This window comes from Phyllostomus hastatus, unplaced genomic scaffold (assembly GCF_019186645.2).
Source record: "Phyllostomus hastatus isolate PE091 unplaced genomic scaffold, TTU_PhHast_1.1 phas_contig_1, whole genome shotgun sequence".
NCBI lineage: Eukaryota > Metazoa > Chordata > Mammalia > Chiroptera > Phyllostomidae > Phyllostomus > Phyllostomus hastatus.
This window is the reverse complement of record NW_025333498.1, coordinates 10,649,124-10,674,614: the sequence shown is the minus strand read 5'-3', so window position 1 is coordinate 10,674,614 and position 25,491 is coordinate 10,649,124. Positions and strand designations below refer to the sequence as shown.

Here is a 25,491-nt window from a genome sequence, read left to right as displayed (position 1 = left end):
TCTCCCTTTCTATGCTTTGTCTCTTCATTTTTTGTTGGTTTCTTTTGAAGCATAGTACTTTTAATTTTGAGGAAGTCTAATTTGTCTGTTTTATTCTTTCGTTGCTTATTTGTTAGGAGTTACATCCAAAAAAACATTGCCTAACCCAAGGTCACAAAGGTTTGCTCCTATATTTTTTTCAAGAGTTTAATAAACTGGAAGCAACCTAGATGCCCATCAGTAAATGAATGGATCAAAAAACTATGGTACATTTACACAATGGAATTCTATGCAGCAGAAAGAAAAAAGGAGCTCCTGCCCTTTGCAACAGCATGGATGGAGTTGGAAAGCATTATGCTAAGTGAAATAAGCCAGGCGGTAAAAGACAAATACCATATGATCTCACCTTTAACAGGAACCTAAACAACAAAACAAAGAAACAAGCAAAATATAACCAAAGTACTGAAATAGAGGACAGGCTGATAGTGACCAGAGGGGAGAGGAGAGGGAATTTCAGGGGAGAATGGGTAGGGTTTACAGGAACAAATTTAAAGGACACATGGACAAAAACTAGGGGGAGAGTGGTAATGGGAGGGAAGTGGGGAGGGTTGGGTGGGTGGGCTGGAATGGGAGTAAAAGGGAGAAAACTGTACTTGAACAAAAATTAAAATAAAATTTAAAAAAAGAGTTTAATAAACTTAGCTCTTAATTTTAGGTCTAGGATCAATTTTGGATTAATTTTTGTATGTGGTATGAGGTTGATGTCTAACTTCATTCTCTTTCATGTAGATAGATATCCAGATATCCAGCACCATTTGTTAAAATTGCGTGTGCTTTTAAACTACACTATGAGCCTGTTACATGAGCTGTCTATCACTGAATGTCTTAGTAAGCAAATTCAGCTCTGAAAGGCTTCAGATATCAGTATTTAGTTCTGTACATTTGTGTATACTCTACATCTTTTCTGAATATATATGCTTCCAAATATGCTTTTGAATATTTTCTTTGTTTTGTTCTGTTAACTATCTCAGATGTTGGGATGTATTTCTCTTCTCCAAAGTAAATATATCATTTACTATATTTAAGGATAAATGGGTGACAACTGTTATAAGTAATTAATATTGACCTACAAAGAGCTAACAGTTCTTCTATTTATTTCCTCAAGAAAAAATCTGAGTACCTATTATACACTATGGATATAATGCTGGGAATACAGTAATGAAGAAGACATAGTTCATGTTCTCAAGGAACATGTTCTAGAGAGAACAAGCAAAAATAATTACACAAAGAGATGTACAGTATGTGAGATATTACTAACAGGTTAGGAAGAAAATTAAAGCAGAGTAAGAGGATAGGAATGATGCGGAAAGGTGTTGCTGGTTTATGTAGAAGGGTGAGAGAGCTCTGACTAAGGTGACATTTAGTTGGAGGTTGCAGGGAACTATCTGTGCCAGTATCTCAAGGCAAAGTGTTCTGTGCAGTGGGAATAGCAAGTGCAATGACCTCAGGCGGAATGTGCTTGGCTCAGTTCAAATTTTCCCTTTCCCTCTGTATTTCTAAGGCAAACAGCATAATCTCTTTACACATCCCAACTTCACCACAATTTCTTTTCTAAAAATTTAGCCATGATAGATTGTACATTGTACCATACCCAGAAAGATTCAGTTTAGAAAATGGTTTGAAATTAAAATGATAATATTTGCATATTATACTTTAATAAAAATTGAAATGACTTTTAACATTTATAGTAACCTACATAAGGAAATGTGCATGTTAAATGTTATTTTCAATAATAGCTAATATATTATTGAATATATATAATATATAATGTAATGAATATATTCAATACAATAATATTGAACAGGAAATATTAAAAATATAGTGTTAAATGAAAACAAGAATAAGAATTGATTAATTTTTTATAGAAATACATAACTATTTGGATAAATTTTCAAAAGTTAGTTAATTCCAAGTACACATGTCTTTTGTTGGTATAAAATCTGAATGGACATATCATGCATCAAAATATATTTTTAAAAATACATAAAAAGTAGTTATCACTGCATAATAAGCTAATGGTAATATTAATCTAATTTTGTATCTTGCTATATATTTTTTAACTATCCAAAATGAGATATATTACTTTCTTAGGTATGAAGAGACAAAAACAAGTACATTTAAAACTAATATTAAAAAATGTCCTTACATTACATTTTGCATTCTTGCTGAAGCACTATTTCTAACGTTGCAACCTCAGTCTAATTCAACAAACTCAGTTGAATGTGCCTATGGTGATATTTCTCGAATCATAATTTGGGGACTATATTTGTGGTTCAGAACTTTCACCACAGACTTCACAATGGCTTGAGTAATTAGTATAGTTAGTCAGGCCTCAGGAATTTATGATACCTAGCTTTGTATTCCAACAAGACCATATAGTGAACACCACCCGTCTGACTTCATTCCAAGATGCTGGACGCTGAGGAATCTGGATGGCTCTGAACAGCCTACCTTGAGCGTCACTGGCTGTGAATCACCAGGTGTATATCATTGGGCCAGCTCATCATTGATGCCATATATGGCTGTGGTAATGCAATGACTCACTAGAGTTAACATTAGAAAATCAGATGTTTCTTATATATTATGTTCCCAGTGAATATCAATATCCAAGGAGAAGATAAAATTTTCAATGCATTTTATGGCTCTTACTTTTCTTAAAAAGTCATCACCTTTCAGGAATAATGCCCTGAAAATCAATGCCCAACCTTTGTCTACTTCTGTTTGCTAGTGATGGTGGTCTCTATTTCAGATTGCCTTAGGCAGTGGGCAAATCTTAAGTGGCCTGTATACTGGTGTGGGAATGCAGGATGCTTTCATACCTTCAATGTTTAAACTTGGAATATTCCAGAAGGCCCTAAACTAATCTAAAATACAATTATGGAATGCCCTCTTGCCTTTTCTCCAAATGTATTTAATTCCTACCCACTGTCTAAACTAAAATAATCCTTCCTATCCCTGAACTTACATTAAAACTCTTTTCTCTTGCCTAGATTTCTTATGTCTTTTTTCACAGTCTTGTACACACATCCCTTTGTTACCAGACAGGGGCCTGGCCCTGAGCTGGTCTCCCTAGGGCCAGCTGTAAAGCGCATGTTCTTGACTTTGCGTAGGAAAGATTTCACAACATGAGTCCAGGTGACTATGAGGATACTATGAGGCTGATTAAAGCTGGGGACAGTGAAACAAGGAAGGGCTTAGCATAAAAGAAGCAACAGGAGAGCCTAGGCTGGGGTGCCTTAGCTCACTGGGAAGTCAGAGAAAAGGGGGCCTTAGGGATGGGTTCAGAGGATAAGTCTGGGACAAGCTGCCAGCTGCCCATTGCCTTAGAGTTTAGGAGACTTGAGCCTGTGAAGAAAAAAAAGTGGATTGGGGAGAAGAAGGAAAAGGAGTGGCTGGGACGACTTCCCCAGAGGGAGAGCTCCCGCTGGGTGGGTCCTTGGTCTTGAGCCTTTTATCTCTCTTGGAGGCTGCAATCTTGGGTGGGGGAGGTCTCCGAGGGTTTCAGTGGAATAGTCAACAGTCTTCTAGGTGTGCTCTTTCACGGCCCTCATCTCCACTGATTGGTCAGTGACAGGGCAGGAGGGTCTTTATTTACTGCAGTTGATTCTGGCATCACCTCCCTGGTTTCGCTGCCTTTCTGGAGCTGAGGCCTAGATATTATCTCCTAGATGTTATCATCGGGGAGGCAAGGTCAGGGGAGAAGAGGTTACCCTGGAGGTGAGGTCCTTGTTTTCCCAGTTTTGCCCCGAACTAGGCACTCGGGGCCTTCCACCCTGGTAACCATCTATACCTGACTGTAAAATTGCTTGGCTGTTGTGTCAGCCACCTGTCTCAGTTTCCCTATTCTACTTGCCAAGGAATTTTCCTACCTTCTTACTGTCCTGTCTCACCTTGGCTGCCATCACCTAGGTGCATAACCTGGGGCTGTAAAAGATTCTCAGTAAATATTTACTAATGTGTTATTATTGTGGCTTGCACGTATCCAGGAGATTAATATTAGAACAATTCCATGGTGTTCAACTGTGTTTCTGTTTTAGTTTCTTAGGTTTTATTTGTTTGTTTGATTAATTTGTATGGCTTTGCTTAAAAATAAGTAGGAGAGGATGAGTGGGAAGAAAAGTTTAAAGTATGTTCTTCTTTTAGGGATATTTTTTCTCTGGTTTTACCTCCCCTATAATCAGAAATAGAATTAAACTTGAAAAAACACCATTGTATTGAATTGTAATGGCTATTTCTTTTAAATGTGCCTGGAATAATGGTCTTTAAAGGGTGTTACCAGATTAAATCCTTGCCAAGCGTGGAAGGTGGAGCTGTGTGGGAATGAGGCTTTGTTTAACCAGGTTGTTTGAGGTTTTGCTGAGACACGTTAGGAAAAGCAATCCCAAGTGATGTGGACTCAGTATGAAATCACAGTCTGAAGCATAGCTCATAACATTTAAAGGTTTTTCACCATCCTCTTGGAAATTTACATACCAGAAAAACTAGGGAAGTTAACTGTATTCACTATGTTCAAATAGTCCCTTCCCTAACATGTGTGGGACTTGAAAAATTGTAAATCAAGGCTCACATACAATAAATCAAGTTGTAAATCATGGTACATATCTTTCAACAAAGTGTTCTCTATCCTCCCACCTTAAAAAAGCATAACTTCAGGCAAAGTTCAAATTTAAAATCCCTCGATAACTTGGAGCTTCATGTTTAAAAAGTGGAGATACTAGTGGAGCCTGCACCAAATCCCACAGCCCAGCCCCTTTTCTCTTCCCCTCCCCAGCTTCATCCCACCGTTGAGAGGTCTCAAGAGTATGCCTGTGGTCACATCTATTCACAGACCCCTGCAAATACTGCTGGCCTGGGCATCTCTCAGGCTATGTAGATAAAAATAATACGTGCCTGGGAACAGACCTGGGAAAGAAGATGAAGCTGGTGGATGGCCCTTTGGACGGGGATTTCTGGGATTCCTGGTACCCAGAGAAGGCCTAACAGGGGGCAGGGCTCTGGCTCTGGGCGGGCACTGTCCTTCAGTTCCTGGATTCTTTATCTCGTGCACAGGTCTGCAGTCAGAGGAAGTGTAACAGTGGGAACTTGTAACCCACTCCACCATTCTTCTGACATTCTGTCTGTAAGTGTGGGCTCTGACTAATGTGTTGCTTTAGATAAACAGCATGTTTCTATAAGAATCCTAGGAACTAACTGCTCAGAAAATACAGACTCTACCTTCAGGCATCCCAGTTTCGGGAAATTTGCTGACCTTCACCTGTGAATCCAGGATGATGTGAAGCCGGATGACTAAACCAGGATGGTGTACATGGGACTATCACTTGCCTTATTGGAATGACTGTGCTCATCTGCATGTAGAGAACTTTTCAATTCCCTCCCTTGATCTTTGTTCTGTTACCCTCCCCCTCCTTACAAAAACCTCTGCCTCCACTGAGAGGAGGAGATATAGGCTTTGTGACGTGAGTCCCCCGTCTTTCAGGTGGCCACCATCTGAAAATAAACCACTTTCCTTTACATCAGCACTTGCCTCTCGAGCACTGGCTTTCATAGCAGCAACCAGACCTCCATTGGGTTACAGAAGGGCAGAGGGATTCTCCAAGCATAAGGTGCAGAATGGAGGCCCCTCCTGCCCCGGTCAAATAGCCGTCTCTGTGGATGTACATATATGTGTGTGTACGCCAAGCACTGTTGCCTACAAATGTTTTAAAGATATAAAAAATTTTGCATATAATCACATATTAATTATCTAAAGGAGAGGTATAAATCTATGAATGATCTGAAAGGATGAGCAATAGGACACATTTGTCTTTGGGTGCACTACAACGATTAATTGACTGGATATCCAAATACTTTAAACAAATAATGATATATTATAAAGTAATTAGATTAAAGACCCTCTTGGAAAGGCCTGGAAGGCTGTCAAGTTTCCCTCATTTATATATTGAAGGATCAACTTCATCTCATCCCTTGTTACACTGCTCTGCACTGTGGGAAAATGAGGAGGATTATCTCCTGCTGAGCAAAGCCTAGCAGGAGGCTGATGGGATGCCTCCTTTAGCTAGGTCCCTCTGTCCTCATTGGTGGCTTCCCATCTTCTTCCCTTGAGTGACCTTGTTCTTGTACTTGTTGTATGCACTTTGGAAGAAATTTTCTGGTTGTTTTTAAGATTATTTATTTATTTATTTTTAGAGACAGGGGAAGAGAACAAGAAAGAGAGGTAGAGAAACATCAATGTGTGGTTGCTCTTACATGCCCCCAGCTGTGGACCAGGCCTGAAACCTAGGCATGTGCCCTGGCTGGGAATCGAACCAGAAGCCCTTTGGTTTGCAGGCCCACACTCAATTCACTGAGCTACACCAGCCAGGGCAAGAAAGAATTTTCTTAAAACCTCGTAAGCCTTTAACCTCATAAGCTGCCAACTGCCAACTATCTTTGGCAATTGAGAGCTGAATCTCAAACTTTAGTCTTTTGAACAAAAAATACTGAAGCCCTAACTATATTTACTTTTGCAGTATTATGATTTTAAAAGGACATAACCAACAAAATGAAGCATGTGAATAAAAAATCACTTTTTTATGTGTTAACATGGTTTTTAATTTTGAGAGGTGATACTTCAGCTGGTGGTGTATTTTGGGAGAGAACAAGTCAAAGACTTGAGGGTAGGGAAAAGAAGCCATCAAGGGATGTAAAGTACAGTGAAGTATTATAATTCTTAGTAAAAGGAATCAGATGTTTGAACAGATATTACAGATACATGTATGTGAACTACTCAGGTTTGATACTGCTTAGATGATACTGCTTCAAGTCTTAGATGACTTGAAGTAGTGAATTTAATCTGTTGTGATCTGATTTGCCAGAATTTGTATGAGACAGATCTTTTAAAATTTTAAGTGATCAGCCCCGTGGATAATTATCATGATGACTATTTATGAGTGTCCTTGCTAGCTAAGTATACTCTCAAATATTTTATTACTCCTTGCAGAAGAAAGTGGTAATTGGCATACATAAACAAACAGAGGACGTGTGCAAGATTGCAAGCTCCCTGCAGACAAGGACATTTCACTGGCTCATGGCCCTGTTTCCATAACCTAGAATCCAAAGTGGCCCATAATACAGTCATTAGTAATTTTTGTTGACTAACAAAAGAGTAAGGGAATTAATGTAAGTAATTACATCATGTACTGACTCTGGCCCAGGGATTACTGTTTTTGTATGACTAGTCTTTTGTACAATGTGTGGCATTAAATCTTCTGTTATAGGTGAAGAAAAAATGACAATCAATGAGGTTACATAACCTGCCCAAGACTATACAGCTTGTGAAATGATGGACTAACCTACCAACTGTCACTTTATTATTTCCATTCTCTCATATTTATATGCACCAGAAATTTAAATCTTGTTAGCTCTAAATGGCATATCAAGAATGTGAACTGTACACAGTCAGTAACTTCCTTTCAAGGTTAATGGCATAGTCTAAAATAGGGAAGTCAGTAATCTGTGATCTCAAATGGCAAAACCCTGTGCACTAATGGTCCCAGTTCCTCTGCCCCAGTGAGAGGCAGAATTCCCAGGCACACCTCTGACTTCTTTCTGGTAGCAATGAACAATCAGGGACCTGTCTGGGCTTCATATAGGAGGAAGAACAAAGTGTCACCTGTTCTCCAGAACTTTCTTTCCAACTGGCTCTGACTTCCTGGACTCTGGGCTTTGGTTACCTAGAATGATGGCCGGTGCCAACTGTGCTTGGCCTTACCTGATTTCCCTGGACTCCAGCCTAAAGTACAACAGCCTTTGCCCCTCCCAGGGCCTTTGTCTACCGCCCATGGTCTTCCTGGGGCTCTTGAAGTATGGTATCTGCCGGAACCTACCTGGCTAGTTTAGAGTCCTCTGCATGTTTTCCTGGCTTGCATAACCTCAAAACTGCCTAAGCAATAAACTGCAGAAAATCTTAGGAGTTTTTAAAATAATTGGAAAATGAATTAGATCTTATTCTAAACTTTCTTTTCTGTCACTATAGCGTAATACTATAATGGGTCTACCTCTGTTCAGATAGGCCAGAGTGATGAATCCTCAATAATATAATGAGTTTTGGGTGGCGATACTCTTTTATCTGCAGGTTTCTGATATTTGTAAAATGACTGTAGAATGTGTATAGGGGGGCTGGGAGGGGTAAGTATGTGATGTATCTGGGGAAGGGTGTGTATTGGGTCTACTTTGGTCTGTTTTCCTAAGGTGTTGTAAATGTAAGTTTGAAATGATATAAAATGGTCTTATGAAAAATGAAACAAAATCTAAATTGTAAGTACTTATAAAAACCAAACAACCCCACATTGGATATTGTTCCAACCATTAGCAAGAAGAATCTCTACGTAGTATAACAGTGATTACTATGGTTTAGAGAGAGCAGTTAAAAAATTGCCATGTGTTTTTAATGTTTTTAAGGAATTGTTTTACCTGTCATGGACAGAGACAAAGAGGGAGAGAGAAAATGTTAACTAGTTTTCCCTAATAAGAACTTGAAATAAAGTTCCTTATACTCTTACTGTAAAATGATGTGCATTCAAAAAGATTTGTTTGTAAATGTAAACTGTATGAAAATCCTTTCAAAGGCCTCTTGAGAAAGATCAAGTGTTTTCTAGAGCCTAACCTGTGAAACTAAACAACAGGCAGATAAAATCTGGGAAGCTGTTCAACCGAACTAATTTGTTTTGAATATCAGATATTAAATATTTGATTAAAACTGTGCTTACCATGACCTAGTTCAGAATAGTAGAAAATATTAATTCCCAAATGTCTCAGACACTAAAGGGACTTGCAAGTTTAAACTAGATTGGTTTCTGTAGAAAAAAGCTATTTTTAGAATATATCAGAGCTGAAACTACTGGCATCTGGAAATTCTGTGAGTTAGCATGAAGGTGGTATGGCTTGTAAAATAAGTGGGGCACTGGGAACGAGAGTTACATTTGACGCCTGGTTCTAGCTTTGCCAATAACTAGTTTGGTGAGCTGGGGTGGGTCATTTGACCTACTTTGGCCTTACATTTTTTTTTTTTCAGCATAAATGAGGGCCTGGGCTCTGATCTCTAACGTCCATTAAAGTTCTGAAATCCTATAATATCTCTAGAACTTTCTTTCAAACTACACATTGCTTTTTAAATTTATGTCTGGGCCTATCCTGAAAGTATTACTGGACCTTATCCAATCATAGCTTTGACAAACAATACAGCCACAGAAAAGCTACTTACGTCACTTGATTTTATTTTTTCAAACTCACACAATACCTGGCAAATAAAGAAAGGTTCCTGAATTGTGATTGGCATAATCCATGGTCAGCTGCAGAGAGAATTTAAGCAAACTTTGTATATTGTCAGGGTGCAGACTGTAGATGAGGGCTGACCTGCCATTACCTGCGTTTGCGAACCTAACCAGCTCTGTAGCTGCGGGTTGTGGGACAGAAGCCCAAAGCCCACTGTGTAACCGTCTCTTGATGCATATATCCAGCTTTGCTATGCTAGCACAGTTTTCACCCTCTCCCACTCACTGGCTTTTCCACCAAAAGGCACATGTACACAGCACCTTTTTTTTTTTAGCCCTCCCACTCCTAGATCTTCTACTGGATTTACCACCATAGCCCGTTCTTTATACTTGGCGTTTTCTCGTTTCAGTGACATCACCTGACCTTCTCCCGGGACTCCTACTCTTCTCTCCCTACCTCAAACTTTGTTGTTATGCAAACTGTATTCCTAGACCCTTTGCTCTTCCATATTGGATCTCATTCCTTTAGAGTTTTCTTGATGAATTATCACTACTATCCAAAATTAACATCTTTAGTTTTGATCACTTTTGTACAGTTTAAAGCTAACTGCCCACTTAGCAATATTCTCATCCCTTCCCTCATTCACCAGAGCACATACTATGAAAGGGCTATTTTAGGGCCACTAGAGATTTGAAGGACTGTTTTTAAAATATGTCATTTCCCGGGCTTGTGTAGCTCAGTGGATTGAGCATGGGCCTGTGAATCAAATGGTCTCTGGTTCGATTCCCAGTCAGGGCACATGCCTGGGTTGCAGACCAGGTCCCCAGTAGGGAATATGTGAGAAGCAACCACATATTGATGTTTCTCTATCTCTCTCCTTTCCTTTCCCTCTCTCTAAAAATAAATAAATAAAATATTTTAAAAAATAAAATAAAAAGTCATTTCTACAAAAAAGTATGTGATGCATCTCAATACTTGCTGGATTTAACAAGCACTCAATTTTTCATAGAACTAAATAAATTAAAGATGTCTTATTTTTTAAAAGTTAATGACTCTTTTTTATGATTTAGAAATTAGGAGAAACTGAACTCAGGAATAAGGCTTTTGGGTCTTTAGAATATGCTAATTTTCAACTCAAGCAGGCTTGCTCTGGTACATAAAATATAATATGCAGACGTACAGTCATTACACGAAACACATCTGTAGTCAAATGAGTCCTCCACCTCTGCTTCTCTCGTCCAGCACGCTGACCACGTTTGGGCCTGCTGCCCAAATCAGCCCTCCCCGGCTCTGTTTATGTCATCCTCGCTCTGGTCACCCAGACTTAAAATAGAGAAACCTCTGGCTTTCCCTTTCTCTCTTCCTCCGGTTGCCTGTATGCTGTCAGACATTGCTTCACAGGATTTTCAGGAGTACCCCTCTGCATTCTCTCTGCCCCTCCCCGAGTGAGAACACTGCACCTGCAAAACGGCAACAGTCTGCTCTGCGCAGTTCTGATTCCCTAACTCCCTTCCAAATGCCCCCTGCCACCTGCCAGCTGAGTCTTTGTGAAGCACTTCCACCAAACTTATGTATCATCAGCAGCTCTCCAATGACTACAGAATGAGGTCTAACCGTCTACATTCAAGATTCACCCCAACTATCTGATCTCTTCAAGAAAAGTTAGATTACTATGTTTTGAAAAAGAAGAGGAATTGTTTACAGTTGAGGATTTTAATGGAAGGGGAGTTTTGAGTCTTAGCGCAGTTTGTTTAATCTCCTATCTGCAGGTCTGTTGGGAGAGAATCTTTCTCTGCAAACAGAAATATTGTAAGAATCAACAACAACTTTGGAAATTGAATTTTTAGAACAAATACATTGACAAAAGGAATAAGAAGGGCAGAGAGCAGAGAGGTTTGGCTTTCTGGCTGAGGGATCTTAGAGGCTTCCTAGATAGACTAGGGTGTTTGGAAGTCTAAGGAGGTAATATCTTAAATGAGAGCATTTAGTATCAAGGTCAGACTAGAAGTGAAGCAAGAATTTGATGTACTTATGTATTAAGGCCTACAAGAAATTCTTATGGGTTAAACTGAAAAACTATAATTATCCTATTTGATATTGCTCCTTTAATTGGAATAAAATGCACATTGTTTAAAAGATTTTATTTATTTATTTTTAGGGAGGGAAGGGACGGGGGGAGAGAGAGAGAGAGAGAGAGAGAAACATCAATGTGCGGTTGCTGGGGGTTATGGCCTGCAACCCAGGAATGTACCCTGGCTGGGAATCGAACCTGGGACACTTTGGTTCCCAGCCCGCGCTCAACCCACTGAGCTACGCCAGCCAGGGCTAAAATGCACATTTTTTAAGAAGGAATTATCCACTGAACAACCAGTGGGTCAAAGAAGAAATCAAAAGAGAAATAAAAATACCTTAAGACAAATGAAGATGGAATACACTAAAGTTTATGGGATATTTCAGTTCTAAGAGGGAGGTTCATAGCCATTAATACAATCCAATTAGAACCTATACAAAAAGGTTTAAATTACTCTAAATAGAAAGCAAAAGGACTGCCTCATGAGACTTTTTCAAAGCTGAAAATACATGAAAATGATTATCCTCAAATACAATATAATTCTCATGTTATGTAGTAGAATTGGCAACACAATCCAACTATTTGAACCACACTCTAGAAGTTATAAAAGAAAGCAAAATGCAGTGTAGAACTTATGAGTACTCTGGAATCAGGTTGCCCAGGTTCAAATCCCTGTTATGCCCTTTTTAGCTGGCTCTCTGCAGGCAAGTTACTTATCTTTTTATGTTTCCTTCCCTGTAAAATAGGAATAATAACACTACCTACCTCACGGGGTTGGGCTGAGGAATAAATGAGATATTGCATGTAAAATGCTTAAAAGTAAACAGCAGTGTATCTATTTTACAGATGATGAAGCCAAGACACAGATTGGGACTTTAGAACTAAAGTAACATTGCTACTAAGCCCTGCAACCTTGGACAACTCCAAATCCTCACTCTTTCTCCACACTACCTCCTTGATTTGTACTGCTGGAGATATGATCATGGATACAACACTGGCCCTGTCTTCAAGATCAACACATTGAAAAGGTACAAAAACAAGAAATAAGTGGGCAATTCCTCATAGGCACTGGTAAAGGACACTTACCCCAGGCTGGAAGGGTTATAGCCAAACGAGGTATTGAAGTGTGGTCAGGAATTAGATCGTGGGCTTGGGGTGGAGTGTCCCACTCAGAGAAAACAGAAGGCAAAGGAATGGAGCGGTTGCTTTGCTTGCAATGCTACAAGGCTTTGGGAGGACACAGAATATTTGGTATTTACAACAGATTAGCTCAGCTGGAAAGTGGATTTTGGAGTAGGGTGGGGGCCTCGGTGTAAGTGGAAGAAGCTGAAGCAGTTCTTCTCTACCAGCCATGAAAATACAAGTGTAGAAGAGGCAGCACAAGTGCTTGTACACAATGATGTATATTCACTGGCCCAAACAATCAGTACTCTTAGAAGTACAGGCTGGTACTAGTTTACTTGAAGGTGTAGGTCAAAATCCTTTTAAATATAATGTTTGGCCCAGGCCTGGGAGGTCAGTATCTCTCTAGGTGCTGTATATTTTTTAGGGAAAATAACCTCTTTAACAATTGAGAGAAATCTCCCCTACTTCCCTCTTCCAGGTATTCTTTCCTAAGGAAACTTATCTACATTAGAATTATACATATGAACTCCTTTGTTTCACATGAAAAAGCATCTTCCTGACCTCTTGTGGGAAAAATACTATATTTGGTGTTTTTAATATAGCCATTCTTATAGCAGTAGATAATGTATAGAACAGGTTACACTCAATGCCCTATATATAGATGGGTTTATGGAGAAGTGCTGGTTTAAGAGCCTCTTTCAACTCTACTCCTAATGATAGATTATCTCAAGATAATAGGGGGTTTCAATAGTCAGTGCAAGTTTATTATTAATTCATTTATTAAAAAGTAATTAAAATATAAGCTAATTAGTCACCCTAGGAAAGTTCAGCGCAGTACCTTCTTTACTCTGTAAGGCAATTTGGTCCACCTATTGCCTCCGTGAATGATGATAGAAAAGTTATTTGTGTGATGCAAGCATGTTGAGAAACCATCTATCTTAATCACCACCAATGACAGGGGAACTCCTTGTGGTTTAATCTTGTATTCAATTTAACCAATACTGTGTGACTAAGTGCCAGGGATATTGTGAGTTAAGCACCAGGGATATTATGAGTAAGGTATAGCTCTGCCCTTAAAGAACCCATTTTATATGTATAAAATATAAAATATCCACGGTGTAATGTAAGTCCTAATATATAAATATGCATCATATCTATATCACACTTGAGAACAGCGAGACAACGTCACCAGTAAACCTGGAGAAAAAGCAATGATAAGCAAGTCAGTGATTTTTTTTGGCTCTGGTAACTGGATGTGGGAGGGTTGAATCATTTTTATATAGGTCAGAAAAACATCTGATTAGCACTAACTTGTCTAGTGTTTGATGCTAATTCAAATGAGTGATAATGTTACTTGGAATTGTTATCTTTTAAAACACCCTGGTCTCCCTCATACGTGTCCTAAAATGCACATTGTGAAATATGCACCTGCTTCACTAGAAATGTTCCCTTAGATTATGTAATATATCATAAATATTTTTAAAGTCAAGCCTCTATCTAAAGTATGATAGTGTTCCTAAGAACACCACGTGAATATCGCAATTTAGGAGACTCTGAAAGCTACAAAACATATTTCTCTAAAACTATGAAGGAATATTTTTGTTGCCTTTGAGGCAGAAAAATTTTTATGTGAATCTGAGCTGTTTGTCACTGTAATCTGAGTTCTTTAATCTATTATGGATAATTTATTATAAATAAATCAGTTTTTAACTGAATAGTGTTTACATTAAAATAATTTAAAGGACTGTTTTTTGTCCAGCCTGGGTCAGAGCATACAGTCCCCAATTTACATAGAGAATTTCAGGTTTAGTATTTTTTACTTTTCCACGTGAAGGTGCCATCAGCTTCCATTGTCAACAATGCTGTACTGTCACTTTTTTAACTTATTTCTTTTTTTCCTAACTTTTTCATCTCCAATAATCATATGGCAGTGACATTGATTTTATAGTAAATTAATGGCATTATTAGACATGGAAAATTTTATATTTCATTGAAAAAATAGTACATTCCTCTTTTTTTAAGTGTAGGAGAGAAAAGAAATAGTGGTGGTTCCAAGCATGTTAAAATATACCAGGTTAGTTTCCTGTAAATTTTCTGTTTATAATAGAATTAATTGTAATAGATATTTCCAAATATCTCCAACTATTAGAAACATGACATAACTTTCATTGATTAAAATATTAGAAGTAGTATCCTGTATGTTTGAAGGCAGACAATACCCATTTTACGTATGAATATTTGAACATTTCATATTTTTAATCATACTGCCTTTTACTAATACATGAAAGTGTTTCTAGTTTTTTTTTTATAGCTTTACTGAGATATAACTGACATAGGTGTATAAGTTTAAGGTATATGACATGTTGATTTGATGCTCATATATTGCAAGTAATTGTCACCCATAGTTTAGCTCACACCTCTATCACATCACATAATTACCACTTTTTTGTCGTGAGAACATTTAAGATCTACTCAGCAACTTGTGAGTCTGTAATCCAGTACTATTAGCTATGATCACCATGCTGGACATCAGATCCCCAGAACCCACTTATCTTTAACTGGATGTTTATGCCCTTTAACCAATATTCTAGTTTTTTTTAACTTTTTTATTGGAATAAGCATTTAAAAAAATTATTGAATTTATTGGGGTAACATTAATAAATTATATAGGTTTCAAGTGTACACTTCTATAACACATCATCTGCATATTTTATTGTGTTTACCACCTAAAGTCAAGTCTCCTTCCAGCATCATTTATCCCCCCTTTACCCTCTTCTATGTCCCCCACCCACTTTCCCTCTGGCAATCACTGTGGTGTTGGTCTATGAGTTTTTTAATCCCTTCACCTTTTTTATTCAGTCACCTAAACCCCCTTCCCTCTGAACCAGAAGGACACATGAAGATATGGAGGCTAAGTAACGTGTTATTAAACAATGAGGGGGTCAACAATGAGATCAAGGAAGAAATCAAAAGTTACTTCCTGTTTTTAAAGCGATTTCCCATGAGTTCTTTTTATCTTCACAATTTTCAATATGTCATATACTATATTACATATAATTATATATAATATATAACTGTAGAGAGTAGGAAGTGTGGTTCAATTATATTTGTTAAACAGAGAAAATGTAAAAAGTTTATATGTTCTACAACAATGGTCAACAAACTACAGCCCAGAGGCCAAATTTGACCAACCATTTGTTTTTTAAAATGAAATTTTATTGAACAACAGCCCTGCTCATTCATTTACATATTGCATATGGCTGCTTTTGGGCTGCTGTAGTAGAGCTGAGTTGGCATGCAGTGCCATTCTTATCAATATTTCAGCGTGGCTTGCTTTAGCTAGCTCTTAATTGAAACAATTACAAAATAATTTGTACAACTTTAAAATATGCACAAAAGCTGTTTTAACCTTACTTTTAGACTTCATTTCCTATTAAGGACTTTTATACTTGAGCCCAAATATCTGGCTTTTTTTAAAAAAAAACATTCTTTTCAGCAAGATGTGCTATAATTCTACAATATGTAATGTAAAACTGTGCCAATGATAACATATTCTCACCACTCAAACATTCAAATGAACTACATATAGGTTTTATGAAAGGCATACATAACTTCTAATTATTGCATGCCCCTTATTTTCCTACTCTGAAGATGTTTAACTTTAGAGAAATTGGAAAAACCAGACTGCCCTTTATTATTGCTAGAAATTTGAGGATAGTTTAATTGGGAGCATAAAATAAAGAACTATTGTAGATAAATGAAACACAAATGTATATTAAAGTTAGAAATTATTTTTTAAAAATGAAACTACAACCTTATAACTGTAGAATGCTTTACTTCTGGTTTTTATTTTGCTCTGTTTGCACTGTTGAAAATAATAGGATCTTTTCCTTAAAGACCACAAAACTCAACCTCTTTCTAAATAGATATATATGCAGTAATGTTCAAGTGCCTTTTTGTCTGCCCTATATACTTCTTGTGGGCCTTATTAATAGCAATTACATTTCATTGCTTGTGAGTGGCATCAATTCCAAAAATTTATTCTATACATATATGTCTTCTGAGCATTGACTTTATTTACTCATTTTTCTTGTAACTTACAGCTTAATTAAACCGCAAAACAACATTGACCTACTAAATTTAAGGCAAGAATAAAATTTGAAAGAAATTCTTATTTGACATTCTCCATTAGTTTGGTGCTAGATACTCCTCCCTTAAGGATTGATCAATTGGAACAAAGTTGAATAGGCCAAGATAAAAAATATTATTCTATTTGTCCAGTTTTTAGTACTGCTTATACCTGAGTGGTTTTGATAGCTTTCTAACTGGTTCCCTTTAAGAAGAAACATAATCTCATAATAGAAATAAAAGCTCAATTGCTAAGTACTCCATAAATGTTAATTTCCTTTCTTTCTTATCTTACCTTTTTACCTCCCTCTCTCCCTTAGGCTTTCCCAACTCAAAATCACTCTTCTCATCCTTGCCAGATTTTTTTTTTTAAATAACAGTGCTTTTAAAGCTGGTTGTGTGGGTTCTGCAGGAGGCGGGAGGGTAAACATGACCAGGACTCTCTCACTGCTTCTCCAGGCAAAAAAGTTCCCCTTTGGTTCATTTCAGACCTCATTCATTTTGTAACACTTTTTAAAAAGTGATATTTTTAAAACACTTGCCCGTACCATTAAAATGATAATTGCCTTATAATGCAGTTCCTCATATGGTACTCATTAGTTTTCAGGTTTCTGGGTATCAGAAATGAAATCTTAGTACTCAATTCTATCTGGGTCATGTAAATCTCCCTGTATAAAAAGCACAATACAACTATTTATTGACTGAATAATAATGTGCATGTATTGAATGATTCCTAAGTTAAGTACCTTTAGAAACTTACATAGTTTGTTAGTAAGAAGGACACTATGATAAAATTAATTTTTAGTAAGTTGTATAAATATATTACTGTACTGGCAAATTTTTATTTACTAGAAATAACTTTAACAATAAGTATTTCTAAAATTATATATGTGTACAGATGTATATGTACACATACATATACATAGATACATTTGATCTTTTGTTGAGATTTTCATACTATAAATATTTTTAAATGAAAAAAATTTGGTAAAAAGATTGTAGTATCAAAAGTTACCTTGATCAAGCCAAACTGACAGCCAAGGTAATCTTGTCTGAGTAGCTGAGTCAAGTTTATCTGATGAGAAAGCCAGGAATTTAAAAAAAAATTACAGACATTGGCAGTTATATTTAAGTATTCTACAGTTAAAAGCAGCACCAGTTTATTTAACAGGTTGCTCACAATCAAGTGGAACTTACTATTTTGGTATTTTGCCTAACTATTTTTTCCCCTTTACAAATGAATCAGTGCCCCATAAAAATAGTTTTTAAATATAACCAAAATGCAATATCCTAATCATACTAATATATTTTATTAACTGGAATGATAATATTCTTTAATGGTATTTGTCTGATACTAAGTTTGTGTATTTTTTCACACTTTCTGTTACATGAACACTAGCCAAAGCAAATATCTGAATGATATTTATACCAGATTGTTTCTATGCAGGAACACAATGTTACACTGTTTGCTTCCTTGAAAGACTACAGAAGATTACAAGCTGTGAATGTTGAATACAAACTTTAGTTTCTTTTTTTGAAATGCTACCTCAAAGTAGCATTTTAAAAACTGAAATTTACTATTAATAAAAGGTACTCACAAACCAGAATCTAAACAAACCAAAAAAATTGCTCAGGCTTTCAATTAACCCTCAAGACTAATTTTTATCAAACATTAACTGATCTATTTTCTAAAAAATCATCTAAAAATATTGGTCTAATAAAATAATAGATCATCAAAATAGTTTAGGTATGAATTTTTTTTTCATTTCATTTCAGTGCTGCTTGCATTATGTCTTTGTAGTTTACATGAATGTTCTCTGAATATCAAGTTCATTGATTTTAGGGTGGAGGAAAGAGACTTTTGAGTCCCTTGTCACAGAGAAGACAGAGCCACGGCCAGGGTTTCTGACCGTTCTATAAAGTGCCTTCAGAGTTCCTCCGAGGAGCCACAGGAGTTACTGCTGGGGCTCTGGGCCGGCCAAGCAGGTAGGACCACTCACTTTCCCTCACTTACTGCACTTTGTTGCTCCCCTTGCATCTCTTTTACATATTTGAAATTCTGGGTAAGAATGAGCTTAGGGAAAGAAAATAATTCTGTTCCTAAAAAACAAATTTGAAAACCACTGTATTGCCTCATGTACCACGGGGAGAAAAGAACTATGTGGACACAAATCTGAAACAATGTCATCATTAGTAACTTTTGTGGAACTGCCTAGACATTGCGTGCCAAAATAAGGGAAACAGGATTCTGAATGTAGTTTTTATATATGTGTGTATATATATATATAAAATATATACATAGTACATATGTACACGTGTGCATGTATATGTACACACACATGCATGTATATATGTATGCATACACACGTGTGTATATACATACAAGTAAAACTTTGTTCGGGTTTTTCTTTTTTCTTGTACCTTGGTTGTTTACTTAGGTTTTTATAAATTCAAATTGTACAAAAAAGAACAATGATTAAATGACATTTAGTAGAGAAACTTCCAATGTGTTTCAGAATACAGGGACAGGTAGAACACATAAAAAAGCATAAGGATAAACTAGTTAACCAAAATCACAACAATGGAATCCTAAATGGACACACTGAAAGTAAGAGCTCCATATGGACGAAAAGGCTCAGGAAGAGCCTTCTGGAAAAGAAGTGCTGGAGTAAGAACAGAAGATAAAGGAGGCGGCATTCCTAGCGGAGAGAACAACAGAGATTGGGGGTAGAAGCATGTTTTTCAGAAAGAAAGTAGATTCAAATGAAGTGGGGTATTCTGTGAGTGGGATACAAGCTTGAATTGGTAAAATGGAGTTATATTTAAGAAGCACTTTGAAAGCAATAGAAGATGTTGAATTTAAAGTACTCTTAAGGGCAATATGGTACTAACTCTGGTACTCAACAAAAGTAGTGCTTATTGCTAGTCGACTGGCAATACAAGTTCTGTCCAAGAAAAGTCCAACCATTATTAATATAACAAGAACAGTGTGCATGGCATCTATGTAACCTGGCAGCCAAGGAGAGTGGACTGCAATGCACATGCATGAACAATGACGATTTCACTGTGCTGGTCAGTGGGGGTGGTAGACACTGTTGAGTGAGCATGTGTACTGTGTGGCTCATTCAAAATGTGTACTCATTCAAGATGATTGAGCACGTAGATCAATGAATCTGCACCACATTTTGCATTGAGCTTGAATATTCCTCCGTGGAAACTATTGGGAAGATTCAGAAGGCCACAGCTATGGGCAACTGGTGATTGGCAGCTTCACCACGACAGCGCACCCACTCATGCATCACATCGTGTGCAGAGTTTTTTTGGCAAAACATCAAATTAGCCAGGTGACTCAACCTCCTATACAACCCAGATTTGCTGCCCTGCAACTTCTGGCTTTTCCCAAAACTAAAATCACCTTTGAAAAAGAAGAGATTTCAGGAAATCTGGATGAGGTTCAGGAAAATACAACTGGGCAGCTGGTGGAAATTGGGAAAACTGTGTGAGGTTCCAAGGTGCCTACTTTGAAGGGGACTAAGGCATCATTGTCCTGTGTACAATGTTTCTTGTATCTTGTATCTTCAATAAATGTCTTTATTTTTCATATTACATGGATGGATACTTTCTGGACAGACCTTCATATATTCTGAATATTCAAGGGACTGTTCTTTTATTGTATTAAATAACTGGTAGAAAAAATTTAGTTGATATTTTAAAAAATGCTAGATTGCTTTCACAGATTTAAAAATCACATATATAATAGTAGGCATATATGAACATTCTATATTGCTCTTACTATTGAGTTGGAAAAAAGCTTAGGAAGGGTACACCATGACCTACTCCATTACACTGCAGTCAGATTTATATAATATATATAATTTAATTTTTATCACTCCTTTTTAAAGAATTTGGAAACCAATTAATTTTTTGCTTAATGTGTTATTTATTTGAGTAACAATATTTGAAACAAAATAGTCTAGCAAGGTAGTATCAAAATATTATCTGGATACATTAGAAAAATAATGGCTATTGCTAGATAATTAAAATCAAGGAAAGACTTTCCTTAGGAAGATTTGACATAAATGAATTAAATGAATTAAAAATGTTATTTTTTCCATTGATAGCTTTTATTTCTGTTTCTTCACTATGCAAGATGTGAAAGCAAATTTTACCTAGTACAAATAAATAAGAAACATAAAGAAGGAATCAGTCAACTGGAAATAACCTTCCAGGGTCAATTCAGTGAATGAATTGAAAGAGTTTATTAGAAAGTTTATTATAAAGTTAATTTTAAGGGCAGAAAAAATAAACCATCATTTTTTAAAGTGACACATTCTATCGTATAGATCTCACATCAAAATTATTCAGAAAAATATTTTTTAACCTAACTAAATATATTTCTTCATTCTTCAGTGTTAAATGTTTCCTCCTCTCCTTTTTCTCTGCCAAAGTTCATTGTGAAAGTCACTTGGTTTTGCTGGATCAATACTATGAAACACTTGTTCAGGGGTATGCATAGGAAGTCTGTCAGGAAGTATGTTTAAATGGAATAGTAGTAAGTGGGCAGTATTCTAAAATGTACACTTACATAACTGCAGTGTTTTGTTTTTCTTAGAATGCGAGCTTGGGAAAAGAAGAGCTGAAGTACATTTAAATAAGGCCGTGTTAAGAAAGGCAGGGGAGAAGAGTGATGAGATGGCTCATTTCAAATCAGAGCATGATTTTGAAGAGTATGAACTTGCCAGTTAACAATGCCCATTATAAACTGCTTTTTGGTAGTTCCCCTCCATTTACCAGTCCTGGAAATCTTTAGTAAAAAGGGTTTCACCTGCTTTAGCATTGTGTGGCTGGATCTGTCTAGAATATATACATGGGGAAAAGAGCAGAGGCTTCTTTTTAAAAATCAAGTTAAATAAAAATAAATTTATTGACCTTAGGTAGAGAGGAAGGGAGAGAGAGAGAGATGTGAGAAACATTAACTGTTTGCCTCCCATACCCACCCCAACCAGGGATGGAATCTGCAACCTCAGTCTCTGCACTTGTGTACTGATTGTAATCTAACCAAACTTTTGGTGCATGGGGATGACATTCCAACCAAGCCACACCAGCCAGGGTGAGCAGAAGCTTCTTGATCTAATAACTTCTGGATCACTCATAAGCATAAATGTGCACACATCCGCAGACATGTGCATGCCTTGCACAACTGTACACACATGCACACAAATGTGTATCACCATGTAAAAAGTTTCCCACCTGTCAACTGAAGCCATTTCCACATTGTCCAGGAGAGGTCAGTTCATGAAAAACTTACTCTGCTCTTGAAACACTGTGGCTATACTCAATGGTAGAAAACAGAACTTAAGGACGTAAGAAAACAGAACTTAAGGACGTACAAACTGATTTGGCCTTCTGAGAAGCCTTTGGAAATCGGTGGAAAATGCCAACTTTTGGTGCTTCCAGGGCCTAAGAATATAATCATTTAGAAATTTTCCATTGTTTATCTTGTTTTATTTTGACTGAGTTTACTTTGTACTGTTAGGATATTAAGAAGCAAAGCTATATACTTATATGGATAAAGGACTTCATGCTTATTTGTAACTTATAACTTCTAAAATGCTTATTTATAACTCAAGAAACACAATATTGTATTTGTTAAACTGCTACTTTCATGATGGTGGTATTCTGAATATAACTGTTAACTCTTAAAATGAGCGACCACAGTCAACAGAAACCTTTTGTTAGAAAATCGGTTTTAATATCAGATTATCTCTGTTGTACGGCCTTAGTGTTGGGAGCTTTACCAAGTAAGAAAACATCTGCCCATATTTACAGCACATTTTTGTTTGCTCTGTATTAATTGGTATATTCTGAGCTGGAATAGACATTAGAGATTATCCAATACAGTTAACTATGCAGAAGAAGACATTACATGTAATGTATTCACAAAAATAATTTTTATGGAGTGCCACACCAAGATCTAAACTTTGAATTCCAAAAACATAGATGTAATTCATACTGAAGAACTTTCACAAAGAGACCTGGGAGGATACTAATTAGAATTTTTAAGTTGGTACTTAGGGGTGAATAAAATGTATTGTTGACTTGCTCAGTGTGAGAGGTGATAAAGCTGCACTAGTTAGCATGATTTTGGCTCTAACGGAAAATGCAACATGAATGGGTGTAACAGTAAGGAAGACTTACCCAGTACTGAAATGTTGAGTTAGGGTGTTCTCTGAGTAAGTAAGCTAATTTGGCAGCTTGGTTACTTCATCAATGACTTAGGATCTATCCAGCTTTCCATTTTGTGATCCTGAGTATCAGGCTTGTCTGATTAAGTGTAGGACATCTAATTAAATATGAATATTAGTTAAACATTATATGCAATATTACCCATTATCTGAAATTTCAGATTTAACTGGGTCTCTGCACTATTATTTCCTAAGTCTGAGAAATGTACCAGTATCTTGGTTTTCCTTTGTAGGCTAGCTCCACTTACGGTCACGAGATAGCTGCCATATCTTTTGGTATTAGGTCTAGATGCCAATATCCAGTGGTATCAAAGGATTCTGTTGGTGGGGAAGAAGGTAAAGGAGTGGTGGTTTGGTAGGTAATCTACAAAGTAAGTCACCAAGGCAAATCTAAATTTTTGTTGACTAAAACATAATTTTCTTTAATATTTGCTAGTTAGTTCTATAACAGTGTGTAATTTATCCTATCTTCAGATCCAAGAATAACATTATTTTTTCTGGTGAAAAAAGGTTTTTTTTTTCCCCCGAGGCTCTTCGCTTAGTTAGAACTATGAAAGTCCTTATCACTGAAATAATTAAGATAATTTTTACTGAGTATTCTGACCTGGGGGAAGAAGGTGGCTCACATTCCCCTTTTCCACATCATTCCTAGGACGAGAATCAGAGGTTCTCCATGTTTGCGGCTGTTGAGTTTTTCTTCCTCTTTCTTGTTAGTTCACATCACTCATGACTAAATCGAACCTCCACTTCCTGTGTTCCCTTCCTCCTTCCACTATCCCACCATTTGAAACTTATCCATATCCTTAGGGCCCTATTTGTATTTTAGTGGTAATGGCATTATATGGGCCAAGGAAACTAATCTGTGTTAATATTTACTTTGCTAATGTGTTGGACCTCTGAGGTCATTTAAGGCTTTAATCATTTCAAAAGTTCAACCCTTTTAAAAAAGCACTACAGGAATGCTGCCAGTGTAGGTCTCTTAATAGTGCTGGCACTTTCAGCCTCCCTAGCACACTCACAGAGACAAATAGTTACGAGAAGGTTTGGCCTATATGCTTCCCTTGCCTCCTGACATCTCACCATATGCAATCTTTCATTCCCTCATCAAAGCTACACTGCAATCCACTGGTTTCTGCAGACTTTTCTCCACCCCACTTCCTGTCTCATCTTGAGTGATTCATATGGGACTTCAGCATTTATAGACAAGCCCCACCCAACACCCTAGACACGTCATTTCTTGACCTTCTCTTCTGCACAGGCCTTCAAGTCCTAGACTTCGGTGATCTGCTCCCGTGCCACACCCCGGTGCCACCTAGTCAGTCATTCGGCAGCTCCTTAACTGTCTTCATTCCATTGTGCAACCATGCTGTCTTAATATGAATTCCAGCTCCTTTCAACTGTCCTTTCTTCTCACTTCCATCAAACCTACTATTTGACTTCACAAGGAATGTAAAACCTTAAGAAAATAGCAAACAAGCTGCATCCTTCCTTCTTGCCTCCTCCATCTGGCCTGCATTCCATAGTTCAGCTCATTAACTAATCCATCAACTTCCATTGTCCTCAACCTCTGAACTCCTATCCTGGGTGCAACTAAAAGTTTATCTTTTGTAACTCAATACCTATTTACCTAAACCTGCTAAATAAAGCCATACATCATTGTCATCAGCATTGTGGAGTGGTTAAGAGCATGGACTCTGGAGCCAGAATACTGCTGCTCAGTTCCCGGCTCCTCCACCTACGAGCTGGGTGCCCTTAATACACAGTATGACCACTTTGTGCCTCGCTTCTTTCATCTGCAAAAAGGGGATAATAATTAAGCACATCATGGGTATATTATGATGAATAAATGAGCTAATATTCATAAGATGTTTAGAGGACTAAATAATTGCCAAATAAGTATTTTATTTCTCGCCTGTAGTTTTGTTTCCATTTTTAACAATAGCTATTCTAATTTTTACTTTTTAATTCTCCAAACAGCTCAGGCTTCATCACTTCAGATGACCTGGCCTAATTTTCTAAATACATATAGGACATTAGGTGTGAACTACTTTAAATTATAACCCCCCCAAAAGTCAACTACATTCGTTTCTCCTTTTCATCTAAGAGAAAGAAATTACATTCTAAAATTAATTCTCCCCCTTTTAAAAGATCTTATCCCCTCAAATACCTAACCTTTTCCGTGTATATTTAACCTTTCTCTGTCTTCTTGTTTGTTTTACTTCCATGAATTTCTCCTTAAAAATAACTCCAAATCCTTTTTCAACCTCACAGTACCTTTTATCCTTTTCTCCATCCTTTCCTTTACTAGATGTCTATATTTACTATTTCTACCTTTATCTCTCTCATGACTGCATTACCCAGAAATGATAGCATTTAATTGTAAGGTCTAACATTAAAATTAATTGGGAATAAATTTAGAGGGGTCAACACTTTGCAACTGGCATTTTTTCAGCCTTAGCCAAGCATCAATATTCATGATTTTGAATGGCCATATATTTATATAATGGCTTTCCTGCTTTTTTGTTCAACTTAACAAATTGTTCAAGTTTGAATACCTCATGATATTTCCTGTTTCACTCTTCTAAAAGGAATCAACCCCACAGATCGCTACTGTAAGCAAGGCTCACTTTT

General features: G+C 36.9%; 1 long non-coding RNA gene across 1 annotated transcript in view; it reads left to right on the top strand.

Moving 5' to 3' along the window:
* LOC123804290 overlaps window positions 1-18,592 on the top strand; it is a 33,346-nt gene extending 14,754 nt beyond the window's left edge. The window contains exons 2-3 of the long non-coding RNA XR_006784935.1: window positions 12,209-12,390; window positions 18,459-18,592. This is a non-coding gene — a long non-coding RNA (uncharacterized LOC123804290). The remainder of the gene's footprint in view (window positions 1-12,208; window positions 12,391-18,458) is intronic.
* Window positions 18,593-25,491: the final 6,899 nt, after the last annotated feature.